This window comes from Macaca fascicularis, chromosome 11, assembly GCF_037993035.2.
Source record: "Macaca fascicularis isolate 582-1 chromosome 11, T2T-MFA8v1.1".
In the NCBI taxonomy this organism is placed as follows: domain Eukaryota; kingdom Metazoa; phylum Chordata; class Mammalia; order Primates; family Cercopithecidae; genus Macaca; species Macaca fascicularis.
This window is the reverse complement of record NC_088385.1, coordinates 105,242,075-105,258,055: the sequence shown is the minus strand read 5'-3', so window position 1 is coordinate 105,258,055 and position 15,981 is coordinate 105,242,075. Positions and strand designations below refer to the sequence as shown.

Sequence of the window (15,981 nt, the reverse complement as noted above, 5' to 3'; positions counted from 1 at the left end):
GTGTAGTTTCTGAGGTTCCTCTTGTTATCATTGCTAATTTTATTCCATTGTGGTCAGAAAAGGTACTTTGTATGGTTTTCACTCTTTTGAAATTGTTGAAACTTGTTTTATGGCCTAAAGTATAGTCTATTATGGAGAATGTTCCATGTACTGATGAAAATAATGTGTATTTTGTAGCAATTGGGTAAAATGTTCTATAAATGTTAGGCCTATTTGATCTGGTGTGTAGTTTAACTTTAATGTTTGTTGATTTTCTGTCTAGATGATCTGTCCATTATTGAGAGTGGGGTGTTGAAGTCCCCTACTATTATTTTATTGCAGGCTGTACCTCCCTTTAGATCCATTAATGTTTGCTTTATATATTTGGGAGATCTAGTGTTTGGTGCATATTTATAACTGTTATATCCTTTTGCTGTACTGACCCCTTCATTATTAAATAGTGACTTTCTTTGTCTCTTTTTACAGCCTTTGACTTATAGTCCTTTTCATCAGATAGAACTGTAGCTACTCTGACCTTTTTTTTTTTTTTAGGTTCTACTTGAATGGAATATTTTTTCTATCCTTTCATTTTCAGTCTGTGTGTGTCTTTATGGGTGAGGTGGCTTTCTTGTAGGCAGCATATAGTTGGATCTTATTTCTTTATCCATTCAGCCACTCCATATCTTTAAATTGGAGAATTTAGTACGTTTAAATTCAGTGTTATTATTAACAAGTAAGGACTTACTACTGCCATTTTATTGCTTGTTTTCTGTTTGTTTTATAGGTCTTCTCTCTTCCTTTCTTACTGTCATACTTTGTGGTTAAGTGATTTTCTCTGGTAATATGTTTTACTTTGTTATTCTTATTTTTAGTGTATTTATTATAGGTTTTTTCATTGTGGTTACTGTGAGGCTTACAAAAAGATCTTATAGATACAAGAAGTTACTTTAAAGAGATAATAATTTATTTTAGATCATAAAAAGAGAATAAAAACAAACAAAAAAGTAAAAAAAAGAAACCCAAAAACCACTGAACTCTAACACCTTTTCACATTTTGAGTTTTGGTTGTGTCAATTTACATATTATTATATTGCTTAGCCCTTGACAGGTTGTTACAGCCATTATTGTTTCTGATAAATTTGTCTTTTCAGTTTTATACTAGAGTTATAAGTGGATCGCACACCACTATTATAGTATTGGAGTATTCTGGGGTTTTCTCTGTTCTGAATTTTACCTGTGGGTTTTATAACTTCAAATTGTTTTGTACATTAGTGGATTTTTCTTTCAGATTGAAGAATTGCTCTTAGCATTTCTTGTAAGACAGGTCTGGTGGTGAATTTCTTAGCTTTTGTTTGTCTGGGAAGGACTATCCTTCATACTTGAAGGATAGCTTCATTGAATAAAGTATTCTTTGTTGGTGGTTTTTTCTTTCAGTATTTTGAAAATGTTGTTCCACTCCCTCCTGGTGTGTATGGTTTCCATTGAGAAGTCAGTTGCCAGACAAATTGGAGTGCCTTTATGTGTTATTTGCTCCCTTTTCTTGCTGCTTTTAGTATCCTCTCTTTGTTCTCAACATTTGAGAGTTTGATTATTACATGCTTTGGAGTAGTCTTATTTGGGTTGAATCTGGAGATCTCTGAACTTCTTGAACCTGGATACTTACATCTTTCTCAAAGTTTAGAAAGTTTTCTGTTATTGGCTGGGTGCAGTGGCTCATGCCTGTAATCCCAGCACTTTGGGAGGCCAAGGTGGGCGGATCATGAGGTCAGGAGATCAAGACTATTCTGGATAACACGGTGAAACCCCATCTCTACTAAAAATACAAAAAAGTAGCTGGGCGTGGTGGCAGGTGCCTGTAGTCTCAGTTACTTGGGAGGTTGAGGCAGGAGAATGGCGTGAACCCAGGAGGCGGAGCTTGCAGTGAGCAAAGATCACACCACTGTACTCCAGCCTGTGTGACAGAATGAGACTCTGTCTTTAAAAAAAAGTTTTATGTTATTACATCTTCAAATAATCTTTCTAACCATTTGTCTTGTTCTATTCCCTCTTGAACACCAATAATTCTTAGATTTGATCTTTCGAGGTTATTTTCTATATCTTGTAGGCAATCTTTTTTCCTTTTCATTCTTTTTTCTCTTCTGAAAGTATAGTTTCAAATTGCCTGTCTTCAAGTTCACTGATTCTTCCCTCTGCTTCATTCATTCTGTTGTTGAGAGCCTCCAGTGTATTTTCCAAGTCAGTGAATGTATTTCTCAGTTCCAAAATTTCTGTTTGATTTAAAAAATTATTTAAATCTCTTAGTTAAATTTCTCTGATACATTTCTGAATTGATTTTCTGTATTATTTTGGAGATCACTGAGTTTCCTTAAAACTGCTATTTTGAATTCTTGATCAGAGAGCTCACATATCACCATCTTGTTAGGATCTGTCACTGGTTCCTTGCTTTGTCCATTTGGTGAGGTCATGGTTTCCTGTTGTTTCGTGTGGATGTCTATATCTTTGTATTTAAGAATTAGTTATTTATTATAGTTTTCTCTGTCTGGCTTGTTTTGTTTTTTATTGGTTATGTTGCTTAGAGATTCCTTGTAATTTACCTGTTGGATTTCTTATATATATTTTTTCTGTTAGGCCGCTGTCTTCTTTTTGGTACTAGATGGTGCCTAAAGCTCAGGTTTGTCTTGGCTCTAGCAAATAATTAGAGTGCTGCCTGTTCAGAATGTGGAATGTCCCCAAAAAAGCCTATCCTGACAGTATGGAAAGGCTGGCTAAGGGTTCATTTTCAGGGGACCTATGAAACATACTTCCTACAGCATAGTGCTGCTGAACAGCCACTCTCCTCTGGTGTCTCCTTTGGCTGAGTTATAGAGCAGAGCTTTCAAGGCTAGAGATGGTGGTCCAACTTTGCCCCCTTTTTTTTGTTGCCTGTCCTCAGGGATATGTCTCCCTTCAGGTAGTTAGACTGCTTCCTGTGGGTTAAGGCATAGACAGGTCTCCTGCCAAAGAGCCTGAGATGGTGGAGAAATTGGTTGTCTACCTCTATCTTACTTTTTCTAGCGTAGAAACCATAAGTCAAAGGACATTTGCCATGTGTTTGGGGTAGAGCAAATTTGGGGAGGGGAGTGAAGGATATGAGAATCTGATTTTCTATCTGCTCAGAGTTTTGTTTTAAACTTCTCTGTGTCCTCAGGAATGGACTCATCCTTATGTTTGAGTTCTGGGATATCACTGGTGATAATCTCAGTGCTGCATATTGGGTTTTATTTTTCTGTAGGGTGTGAGGATAGGGATGGAAGCCAGCTTGTGTGTATACCACCATTTTGGAATCAGAAGTCTCTATACTGCATCTCAGTGGCTCACTCATTTACTTGGAATCAGTACTGTATTCAGAACAATTCTTATCACATTTGGAATGGCTTTTTTTGATGAGATCATAATTATGACATATGCTGTTTGTTGACTACCTAGCAGATACTCATTTCTTTATCTTTGCTAACAGAACCCAGGTTTTGTTCATGAAAAGAGTGGCTAAATTCTTCAGGGGCTTTGTGCTCCTCAAGGACTTTGGAGTTTTAGCTCCAAGAGCTGAATCCTGATAAGTCTTAGGTTTTGTCTCTTGCAATTGATTGATTTAGGACTGAGCATGTAATGTAATTTTGGCCAGTGAAATGTAAGATGAGGTAAAGTCTACAAAGTGGCTTCTGAGAAAGTTATCTTTGCTCATGATGAAGGACTGGAAACCGGCATTGTTGTGTGTGGGTATGACATTTGAAAGAGCTAAAACTATTTGCAGTCATGAGGGAATATTCTTGAGGACCTCACTGAGGATAGTAGATTAGAAAGACAGGCTGGGCGCAGTGGCTCACGCCTGTAATCCCAGCACTTTGGGAGGCCGAGGTGGGTAGATAATGAGGGCAGGAGACTCAGGCCATCCTGGCTAACATGGTGAAACCCCGTCTCTACTAAAAATACAAAAAATTACCTGGGTGTGGTGGCACATGCCTATAATCCCAGATACTCAGGAGGCTGAGGCAGGAGAATTGCTTGAACCCAGGAGGCAGAGGTTGCAGTGAGCGGAGATTGTGCCACTACACTCCAGCCTGGGTGACAGAGGGAGACTGTATCTCAAAAAAAAAAAAAAAAAAAAAAAGAAGAAAGACAAAAAGAACCTGGGTATTGAAAATATTACCAAATGCTGATTTGATTAACACTAAAACAACTTAATGTTTAGACTTTGCGTTTTGTGTGATAATAATTCCCTTATCATTTAACCCATTTCGAGTTGTTGCATCAGTTACTCATAGCTGACATAATCCTAACCAATGTAAAAGAACTGCAAATATTAAAGAACTCACAGAACGTAAGCACTGAAAACGATGTTAATATACTATTCAAAAAGCACTTGTTTGTTGAGAAAGATAGCACTGTGCTAGATAGTGGGTATAGCAGATAACAAGACAGACACTGTCCCTGATCTTTTAGAACATATCATCTAGTGGGCCTTAGAAAGTATTTGGTCTAATCTTCTTATTTGGACAGGTAGGGATAGCTTTTATCTCTCTCAGTGTTAGTATAATTATTTTAGTCACTTAATGTAGGAGGGTGGATCCTATAAGTTTGCCATTCTTTTTGCTTTTGAACACACAGCTAGCTCTTTTGCTCATCTGGTTACTTGAAAGTGTTGGCTATTCAAGGTTAGGCTTGGAACTGAGTTTAGACATAAGGGTTGTAGAGTGCTAAATTTTTGTGCAAAATAGGGTGAGAGGAATGTGCAATGACTTGGACAATCTCTCTCTCTCTCTCTCTCTCTGTGTGTGTGTGTGTGTGTGTGTGTGAGAGAAAGACAGAAGACAGAGAAACGGCAAGTCAAGGACTGAGTGCTAGACTAGAAAGACCAGTGAGAAATCCCCTACGTGATGATGAGTTCCAAGATGAGACATGACCGATATGTAGTTTTAAGTATTTGCTGTATCATGCAGAAATGTAACTTTCTGGCAGTGACCTAGAAAAGTTTTGTAGAAATGTGCAAGTTTTGCTACACATCACAAGCTTTGTTCCCCGGTTGCTTGAGTGAGAAGACAGGAAGATAAAAGATTGACCTCAAGGCATGGAACACAAAACAAGCATTCAGCAGAGGCAGGAAATGGGAGAGAATTCAGCAGAGGCAGGAAAGCATGTCCCATTCCCCTATCTGCCTCTCTGCAGAAATTTTGCAGAGATCTTGAAGAGGGCTCTGGACTTTCCACTAGATACACAATGGTGTTTGACCATTTTAACTGACATCTTAAGGGGACATCTGGATTAGAGTCATACTCTGCTGGTGGCCGCAGCACTCATCATAATAGTAATTATTCAATTATTGGGTCATTGCCTTCCTACTTGGAGAGTAAGCTCTTTGATGACAGGGCCCATGTCCATTTTCATGATAAAGTTCATATTGGGTAGGATTTAAAAATAAGTATTCAATTAATTTTTATTAAATAGTTCCCTTCTGGCAGAGAAAGACTGTAATTCAAATAGTCACAGTATTTCCCTTCCTCTGCTCGCAGAGGAGAAGCAGTCTGCCTCCCTCTGACCTCTCCTAGGGAGAGGGCCTTGCCAGGTGGGTTCCAGGGTCAATTGTATATGATTGTGGCTGTTGAAGAGACTTGGAGAAGTTGAGAGAGACCACCCAGGTTTACATGGAAAATATCAGAGAGCTACGGACAGGAGAAAAGTAACAGATACAGACACAGGGAAGAGAGGCAGAGAAAAAAGTCTTGTGTGAGTTAAATTTGAGAGATTTGGGGAGCATAGGAGGGAGAGGAGAGGCTTTAGGGGCAGGTGCAGTGGCAAATGAATGCACACACACATGCACAAATAAGATATTAATGTAGAGAGAAAGTGGCAGGAGGAATGGTTTCAATACATTTTGCTGTGTGTTATGAGTGCGATCTCTTTGGGTAAATTTCAATAGATTTCAATAAAGATTTAAATTGCTTCTTGGCTATTTTTGACTGTATTTCTTTGAGGCTGACTTCTAGGTGAGAAAAGACCAGCCTGGCTTTATGTGGGTTACAACCACATGTAGCAGACTGAGTTTCACACTTTGGTGTCCTACATGATGCCTCCAAGCACTTAGTGGAAACAGCAAATATTTCTTGCACATAACTGAAATAATAATCATCTAAGATCGTGTTCCATCCAATCTTATAGCTTCTAACTATGGAATGAATTAAGACTAAAATGAAGTACATTCTTAGGTTTTGTTCTTTAGTAGGTTTAAAGAATGTGTTAAAACATGCATTGTGGAAAAGGACATTCCATTTTGAACTATTCCAGAAATATGCATAGGAACCATTTGGACTGATCTTATTGTCCATTTGAGTTAATCTGTGGGAAGCAAGGCACTCCCTATTGCTAGCCAGATCCTTCCAAGAATTTTAAGATATTCAAATTGGAATTTCTTTCTTCAAGCCCCCGAGGCTCACAGAAAAATCGCCCACAAGGCCAGAGTCGAAGTTATGCCTCCCAGCTGGGGCTCAGTCAAACAAAGGCATTCCTTCTTGTTGGTAACACATCTCTGTATCAGCTGAATTAACGGGATTTAAATTAAATGGAATCTCAGGTGAAAGATTTTATTTCAGAGAGGCAACTTTCATTTTGGTGGCAGGGAGAGAAGGCGCTTCTATCATCTGGTGATAGGATGGGGGCTTCAGAAAGAAGCAGGAAGAGCTCTGCGAATATTAGATGGCTCAGTGCTGAGTTCAGGAAGTCACTGTTGTGTTCTTAAAGAGGCTATTCCAGAGGACTTTGGAGACCCAGATGCTTCATTCAATGAACTACAAATGGTGAGTACCTCTGTGTGACATTGAGTTGTCTAGTCCTACTCCTTACCTATTCCATTTTCACCTCCCTTATTCCTGCCCTTCTAGGAGGCTAACGTGGAACTCTGTTTGTGGCCATGTTGAGGTAGAAGAGTGTCTCTCTTTATTTTTGTTTTTGGAGGCATTAAAAATCTTAGGCCTGTATGGGAGTACACACTCTGACAGCACTTATAGGTGTCGCTAGGAGGAGGTGTGAATACTTAGTGACCCAACAGGAGATGTGACCCCTTGGGAGGCTTCCAGACCTTGCTTTCCTCACTGGGCTGGCCAAGGTGCTGGGTGTCCAGAAGAGGAGCTGTGGCCTCCAGGGACTGTGTTTACTCATGGGGAAAACCACAGTGAACTGATTGGACTCCTTGCTGTCTGGGAGAAGTTCACTGTTTGAACCAGTCAGTCCCTGCCCTGCGATGTCCTCATGGGCCTAAAAGAAAAGAAATAAAGAGGTTGTAATTCCAAGATAATCACCTAATAAGGGAGGCTGCTTGGGATGATGAGAGAGAGAGAAAAAAGAAACTAAAATGCATGAGAATGCCTTCGGAGAAGTGCTTAGAACACCTGAGTGGGGAAATTGTTGGCAGAAAGGCTAAAGATGTGGCTTGGGTTTGTGTTTTAGGGTGAAGCTGAGGCAAAGCTCAAGGGACCAGTTTGTTACTGTCTCCAGTCTTTGTGCCCGTGGGAATATGGGCTCCTGGGGGCAGCCAGGACTTGAGGTGTGGGGAAGAGGAGTACCTAAATAAGTGCCTGTCATCTGAGAGTCAGAAGAAATCCCGTGAAGAATCTGGAGTTGTTTCAGAAGTTACTTCAACCTAGAAGCCTTCCCTGAAACTCAGAATTATTGCGTGCGCGCACACACACACACACACACACACTTCTCCGGGGGCAATGCCTCTTTAGTTATTTTCTTTTATTCTAGAAGGGGAGAGAATAGCATTGAGGTGGGATAACCAAAATGGAATTTAAAATGCACTTTCCCTCCCCATTCTACAGAGGATTGAGAAGGATTATGTGCAGCTTTCATGAAATGCCTTGTGTTCCTCTCTGGGAAAGAAACTGTAAATGTCAAGTTATCAGTCTCTGTGATAACAGCTCACACAGGTACAGGCAGACCCGGGAGGAAGGAAAGAGCATGGCTGGTCCATGCACAAGTGTCACCTGCAGTTACCAAGACCAAGGCCCTCGTAGTCTGGTGTAGCCAACAGATGGAGAGGTGACAACAACTAGAGTCAGGGAAGGGGATGGGGAGCATGGTGACACCTAAGAGGTACCAATCACCCTGCAGAGGGTTCACAAAGCAGAAGCAGCAGGCTTAGCAGGTGCAGCCCCTCACTTCTCAAACCCAATCTTCAGGTGCCACTTTTATGCTTGGTGTTAACCGAGCTTCTCAGACCCTGATGTGCAAGCAAGCCACCTGGAGATCTTGTTAAAATACAGTTTCTGATTCAGTAAGCCTGAGGCTAGGGCTCCCCAGGTGATGTTGCTGCTGCTGGCCTGGGTACTATGCTCTGATTAGCAAGGTGTTAAGAGAATCTCAGGTCACAGCTGTATTCTTAGGTTGCACAGCTTCAATAGAAAGGAGAATCAAATTGTGTACAAAGATATACAAACACATTCTGCTGTCACTTAAGCTTATTAGTGTCAGAGAGAAATTGTCCAGATAACTCCCAATCTTTTGACTTTGGATTTGGAATGCCTTATATGAGTAAACACTTGCTTTCTATGGCTGACAGCTGATGCTGGGGTGTTCAGGCCTATATTAAGATGGTTTAGTAACTTTTTTTTTTGAGACGGATTCTCACTCTGTCACCCAGGCTGGAGTGCAGTGGTGTGATCTCGGCTTACTGCAACCTCTGCCTCCCGGGTTCAAGCGATTCTTGTGTCTCAGCATCCTGAGTGGCTGGAATTACAGGCATGTGCTACCATGTCCGGCTAATTTTTGTATTTTTAGTAGAGATAGGGTTTTTCCATGTTGGCCAGGCTGGTCTTGAACTCCTGGCCTGAAGTGATCTGCCCACCTCGGCCTCCCAGACTGCTGGGATTACAGGCATAAGCCACTGCGCCTGGCCCTAAGATGGCTTAGTACTTATTGAGTACACACCAGCTCAGGGGAGGGGCATGCTGAGTGGCACGGGAGGTGAGCTTGCCGTGTTCCTTGGCCAAGGACCACCTATGAAGTGTACAGCTTACCTGTGCATAGTTGGGAGCTGGCTTTGCCCTGGATATGTCTCCTCTGGTTGGGCTAGAGAGGGGAAGATAACGCTGTGCTCTTAAGGTCTCCCTCTTCTCCCAAGGAAGAAAATTGAGTAGGTAGAAAGAAACAGAACACAATGGCAAGAGAATGAATGTCAAGATATTGTTTGGGATTCTATTTTTTATCTTTGGGAGGAGAGAAAAATGAATTCCACAGGAAGAAGGACAAATCAAGGGGAACAACATTAGAAAAAGAAGAAACAAAAGAGATGAGTGATGAAGAGAGGAAGGAAATCTCCTCAGTAGATAAAACAGATTTGCCAAATATATTACATTCATTAAGATTTTTCCCTGCTTATAATGTGTGCTTTTCGGAGGCTTTTCTTAGCATTAACGGACGCTCTGGGAGAGGAGAAAGTTGGCAGAGAGAAGCCTAGCAAATATATAAATAAGCTTTGGAGGTTTCAGAAGTTTCATTTCCCACAATAGAATGTTCTCCAGGCTGGGCAAACTTTTTCTTACTTAAACAAATGCTTTGAAAGACAAAGATTTCATATCGTCAGTGGAACATTCAGACTAATAATTGCCTCTGTTCTTCCTGCCTTGAAGTCTCAACAGCCAGCAGATTTATGATTCACTTTCAGCAATAAGCTCCTTCAAATAAATATCACTTTACCTGGCTGCAAATTGAGTTTTCGCAAACACACAGAGATAGACTTCACTAACAGGAACTAAGTTTTCTTCGTGTGTGTATGTATATATGATGGTGAAACAATGTGTTTGCTTTCTTCTCCCCATCTTCTTGGGGGAAGATTGATTTGAAAACTTTATTAAAAATAGCTACTTTTAAACAGCTGATTTGCCACCAGAAAGACTTTTTAGAAACTTCATGTTTTGGGAGCAAGGTGTGGAGGTGAGAAAGTAACAGAAGGAAATTTGACTTTTCCCTTAGGTTTGTGAACCTCAGAAATCTTATGCAGTCTAAGGTCGAGGAGTTGAAACCTATTTGCTTGGTAACTGTGGGGGAGATAATTTCAAAATTCTTAAAGCAAAATAAATGACACAAGCTCATGTAGACATCAGCATTAAATTGATGGCTGAAGAACCTGTGTTGGGATTGAGACTCTTTTATGTCAACACATCTTCTATCCATGCTGTTCAAGTGTCCAGGCCAAGTCCATGAACATTATTGAGTTCCTTAAATACGCCTGGCAGTGTGGAAGCCAAGGATGTGAGGCATGACACTGACGCCCAGATAGATACATTTAAGTTGAGAACAACATGGAGGAAACACAGCTGTGGGAGTGCAGAGGATGCCCAATCTGGGGTAGGGGGCAGGATATCAGGTCCTCGAAGCATTCTGCCCTGCTCTGGGAGGTGGCAGTCCCTACACGTACTTGTCCACAAGCATTAAGTGGAGTAGAAGACAATCAGGCCACTTTCAGTAGACCCAGGACACTATTTCTTTGGCTGGATCTCATGACACTGGTCTACGTTCTATCTGGATTCCATTCTCGGTCCCTGCCTCAGTTTGCCCTTTTTGTAGTGACTGCCTTGATGATAATGACTCTTCGTGGAGCACTTGGTGGGTGTCAGGCGTCAGGCTGCTAACCATTTTTTAAAGTGTATTCTTTTCTTGATACAGGTATTATTGTCACATTATAGATGAGGAAGCTGATGTTTACAAAATGTAATGTAACAAACTTTCCCAAGGTCACACAAACTAGTAAGTGGTAGAACTTGGATTTAAATTCAAGTCTGTCTGATTCCATAGCCTGCAATTTACATCATTAGTAACAACAACAGTCGTTAACATTTATTGAACACTTACCTGTGTGTACATAATTCCTATTATTTATTTTGTTTAACCCTCACATACATCCCTCACATAAGCCTCATGTGAGGGTATCAGTGGTTTTTATCCCATTTTACAAATGAGGAAATTGAGGATCAGAGATGTGACTAAGTGTCCAAAGTCACCCAGCTGGTAAGGGGGAGGGTCTAGATCCAAGCTCAGGTAGGCTGGCTCTGGAGCCCTGCTCTTAACCAGCCTCATCACCTGGATGCTGAGACCCTGCGTTGGTTTATGCTCTACTTTAGGTTCTGGACACAGACTTTGGCATTTCTAGAGCCATCGTCACATCCAATCTTTTAGTCTATTTCCTTTTCTCTTCCTTCACTGTTCCCCAAACATTTTCTAAAGACCTGTGGGTCCCAGGTGCTGTACTGGGCGACTGGGAGGTACAAGTAGATAACCAGAAGCATTTATTTAGAGAAATAATGAACTCTACTCTGAGCCAGTCACAATCAAGTGGCAAGACAAGTCTGCAAAGTGTTCTAGCGCCACGCAACAGGCCCTAAAAAGGAGGTATGTGTGAGTCCTCAGGTCACCTTTGAGAGGGTAGGAGCTGGCCCTGTGGAAGGTGAGGACACTCCTTGGAAGAGGCATTGTTTGGAAAAGAATCTTGAAAAGACAAGATCCACAAGGAGTTCACAAGATAAAGGAGGGAGGAAAGGCATTTAATCTACCAAGAAAAACAGACCTCAATTGAAGTCAAGGTTTTCACCTTCTCACGTGAAGGGTTGGAAGAAGTTAGTGGCTTGTTTGTGCCTCAGGAATCAACCATTCATAAAAGGTTGCATAAAAATAATAGCCGACATTTATTGAATGCCTTCAATGGGCCAGGCAAATTTCTGAGTTGTTGCGTGTGTTATCTAGTCTAATCCTCACGCTCGTACTAGGACATACATGTCGTTATTATTTCCGGGTTCCACGTAAGTATCATGGGGAGCCTCACGGAGGGGATGTTTCCTTTTGCATCTAGTTTGTTTTGCTTCAAAGACAGGGATAGAGATGTTTCTAAAGTGTCCACAGATCACCTCCATCTGAACTACCAGGGGGCTTGTTTAAAATATAGATGTCGGGTCTAATGCAATAGAATCTGAATGATCTCTAAAACTCATTCTGAGATGCCAAAGGTGACTCTGCAGCACCCCAAATGTGGAAGTACCCCCCTCCCTGTTGGTGAGCACTGAGCATGTGGGGCAAATTTGTTCCCGGTTCATGAAGTTTTCTATGATCTCAATGGCTACTTGCTAGCAGAGCCAGACCAGGCATTTCTAGAGGGGCCTACATTTCTCCAGGAGGTGGAGTGTTTCTTTCCTCTTTAGCCCCACATGCATATTCTAAGAAGTTATTTATTTATTTTTTTGGTAAGATTCTAAGCCTTGAAACAATAATTTTCAGGAATTAGGCCTCTTTCAACAAGTGCTAAGGATGTGTTGATCTCTTAAGAAGAGAGCCGGCTGATGGAATAATCTGGTCATGATTTTTCTCTTCAGCACACATTTGGTCCTGGTGGCTGTATCCAGAGGATTTTATTCTTCATGGTTGATTGGAATGTTCTAGCACAAAGGCTATTTTTTGTTCACTCCCCTCTCCTGTGTTGGGCAGACTGTAGAGCAGAGATTATGGAAGAAGAGAAAGTGTGGCTGTCCACCAGGGAGACAGGCACTGTTCCTCTCAAACATAATCTCTTACCTTAAATGGCATAGAGGTGAAGGTAAGAAAATCTCTTACCTTAAATGGCATAGAGGTGAAGGATTTGGTGATTCTACAGCAGCAAGGTGGGTCAAATGAATGTACAGTCCAGTGGCTTTATGTACACTCACATTGTTGCCACAATAATAAAGAGTAAAAAAAAAAAAAGTAAATGAATCGAATCTCCATTTTCTCTTAGTTCATGGTAGCTGAGTCCTTGACAATGCTAAACTCTTAGAATTATGAATGTTCAGTGCAAGTGAAGAGTTGGAATGTGATATAAAGGCACAAGGGATTGTTAAATTCCCTGTATCTCCCCCTTTTCCAAAGCACCATGAAGAAACAGGTGCATGACATGGGCTCTTTGATGACTATGTAAGTGCAATTTTCACTCCTGTATTCAGGTTTCCAATAATCATTTACAGCAGAACGGGATCTTAATTCCTAACAGGTTTGCATGTATTCAAAGACTGACTTTGAATGTAATTTATACAGGTTGGAGAGATTTGGAGGAACAGAGAATCTGATGCCAAATGTAAGAATAAGCTTTATTTGTAAATGCTCATCCATCTGTTTAGTACTGACTATAAAACCACAACGAGATTAAACAATAAGAGATGAGCAAAAAAGCACCTTGTATTCACAAGCATTTTGTCTAGCATGTGATCAAATAAGCATAATCTAGTTTGCGGATTGTTGTCAGGTTAAAATGCAGTACTGAGTGTGGGAGGGCTTTGAAAAGTGTAGGTGGGCAGTTTGCTATCAGGGCTAGAGAGAGACTCTAAAGAAAATGTTCCACAAAGATAAGGTATTCATTCAACAACCACTTATTTAATGGGTTTCCACTGTGTACCAACAGACTGTGCTAAAACATGAAATAATATGGGGAGCCAGGTAGGCACAGTTTTAATTGTATTGGAATATGCAATCCTCAAGAGAAAGGAAATTAATCCAAGGATTTTAATAAGGTGTAATGACTTCTATGATGGGAAAAAGTATTCTTGCTGTGTAATAAGTCAGCCCCAGATTTAAAGGCTTGAAACAGCGATCATTTGTAATTTCTCAGGTATCTGCAGGTTGGGTGGCCGAGGCCAAGGAACTTTGCAGATCTTCTCTGGACTCACTTATGTGTCCATGGTCATCTGTGGAATAGCTGATCTGGTCTAGGCTTGGCTGATGAGGCTTGCCTGGATGGTTCTACTCCAGATGATTTTATATTCCTCCTGGGATCAGCAGGTTAGCCCAGGTATGTTCTCACGGCTATGGCAGAATCAAAGAAGGCAAGCGGAAATACATGAGACCTTTTAAGACTTAGGCTCAGAACTGGGACATTATTACTTCTGCCTCAGTCTATTGGCTAAAGAAAGTCATGGGGCTGAACTGAAATGTAAAGTCTGGGGAAATATTCTCTAACCCACTATTGGAAGAAATTTCAAAGTCATCCAAAAAAAGTATGTGAATACAGTGAAGTATGACGAATTGGGGTGAGCAATGTGACCTCACTACATAGAGGATGTGCATTTAAGGAGACCTAAAGGATGAATAGGATTCATCCATCTGAAAGGGAGTGGCTGGGATAGTCAGGGGAGAAGTATTCTAAGCAGGAGAAACAGTAAGTGGGTAGCTCTAGAGGAGTGGCAGGTTTGAGGGACTGCAAGTAGGTCAGGGTGGATGGATAGAAAGAAAACAATGGTAGAAATTGATGAGGAGGGAGAGCTTTACTACATTAATAACTGACTTTGGAGTTTCTCTTAAGGGCCTTAGGAGCCACTGAAATATGGGTATTTGCTAGTCATCATTGGTTCCATGGTCTAGATTTAAGAGAGAATGTCCTTGCTCCAGTTTGCAATTGCATAAGCAACACAGTGCACCTTTCTCAATATTTTGATTAGAGCTTTACACTATTTGTCCAATGTATTCCTATTCCCTTGGGCCCCCTGATTAATGTTTCTGCACAATCCCATTTTGACCTTTAGTAATTAGTGCAAATATTTTAAGTTCAGCATATTAATTCCTCTTGCAGGAAAAGCATTTTCTTTGAGAATCATCATAAATCATTTAAAAAATTAATTGGCCAGTTAGAGAAGAGGCCATGTTAGAGCAAATCCTGGCAGTCTTGCCTTGTTATGGGCTAAAGCTCTAGATGTTGGGAACAGTTTCTGACCTGCTCAGACCTTTGACCCATTCAAAGCAAAGACATGTCTTTTTTCTCTCATTCCTCAGGGTCTTTCATCCTCTAGTATGTTTTAAGGAGTTATGGCAGAGCTGGAAGAACCAGATTTTACTCCCAACACTGCCACTGATTGCTTGGGTGACCTTGGGCAACTGACTTTTTCCTACCGGGCTTCAAAGTTGTTGTCAAAAAGTGGTGTAAGTGCGCCCCCATATTCTTCCCAGTTCTCAATTTCTTTGATTTTTGAATTCCTCTCTGAATATAATGGTAGGTCCACAGTAGAGACTTGTAGTTTGCAGTTCTGGAGACTGCCTGGAGTTTCCTTCACTATCATAGGAAGTCGAAAGTTGGGAAGGTTCATTAAAGATGAAGCAAAAGTCAGGGAAAGGACACTGCATGCATGCAGGCAATAAATGAACTTATTATGAGTTAAGACATCTGCCAAGAGGCATTAGTGAGAACGCCAGTGGCTGCTTGATCACCTGTGTGCTGGAGTAAGGGCAGTGTTATATAATGTGCTGTGAGCTCGAATTACACTAAGGATCCTGTGGTTCTTATTTATTTAGTTGTTTTACTTTTTTTGTAAGTATCTTGTACCTTAACTCTTGAGATTTATTGCTATACGAGTATATCAGAATATTTTCTAGGTCCAACGATTCTTTGCACAGCAAGGGAAGCACCCCACCTTCAGCTTGTTGATGGCCAAGAGCTGTGAATGTAGGAAACTGTCATGAATCAAATTCAATTTCAGAATTTAAATTTACTTTGAGGTTGAACTTATTTGGCCTTCTGGATAGCAGCTGAATCAGGGAGTCTCAGCCCAGTATTTGATGTATCTGTAGTTGCTGTTTACTTACCATCTCTTCGGCATAGGAATTTTCTCAGAACTGAGTGTGAAAGGGAAGTGAAGCCCTACTTCTCTGTTGTCTTTCCAAAACTCCCCAGTCCACTGATGGAGGCATCTACAACTCAGTTAGAATTTCCCAGAACAACACAAGCACTCAATCCCAAAGACAAATCTCGAGCATTCTAAAGGTATCCCAGCACTTTAAAAGCCAAGTTAGTGATTTCCCAGGAAGGGTTTGACTGGTGGTGATTATAGAAATAAATCTGCACTTCATTTTTAGCCCAGTGGCCCATTACAGCTCGCTTCAGAGTCAAAGCTCCCAAGAATAACGAGAGTCATTTTATGGGAATGGGAGATTATAAATCACCGACTTTGTCAGTTCAGTGTTTTC

General features: G+C 40.9%; 1 long non-coding RNA gene across 2 annotated transcripts in view; it reads left to right on the top strand.

The window, feature by feature from the left end:
- LOC135966310 (uncharacterized) overlaps positions 1 to 15,981 on the top strand; it is a 45,791-nt gene that overhangs the window by 8,551 nt on the left and 21,259 nt on the right. Inside the window, exon 1 of one of the 2 annotated variants that reach the window (XR_010579544.1) lies at positions 6,500 to 6,806. The exons of the other annotated variant lie outside the window; for it this stretch is intronic. This is a non-coding gene — a long non-coding RNA (uncharacterized lncRNA). Of the gene's footprint in view, positions 1 to 6,499; positions 6,807 to 15,981 lie in introns of those variants that run through there. 2 annotated transcript variants of the gene reach the window in all.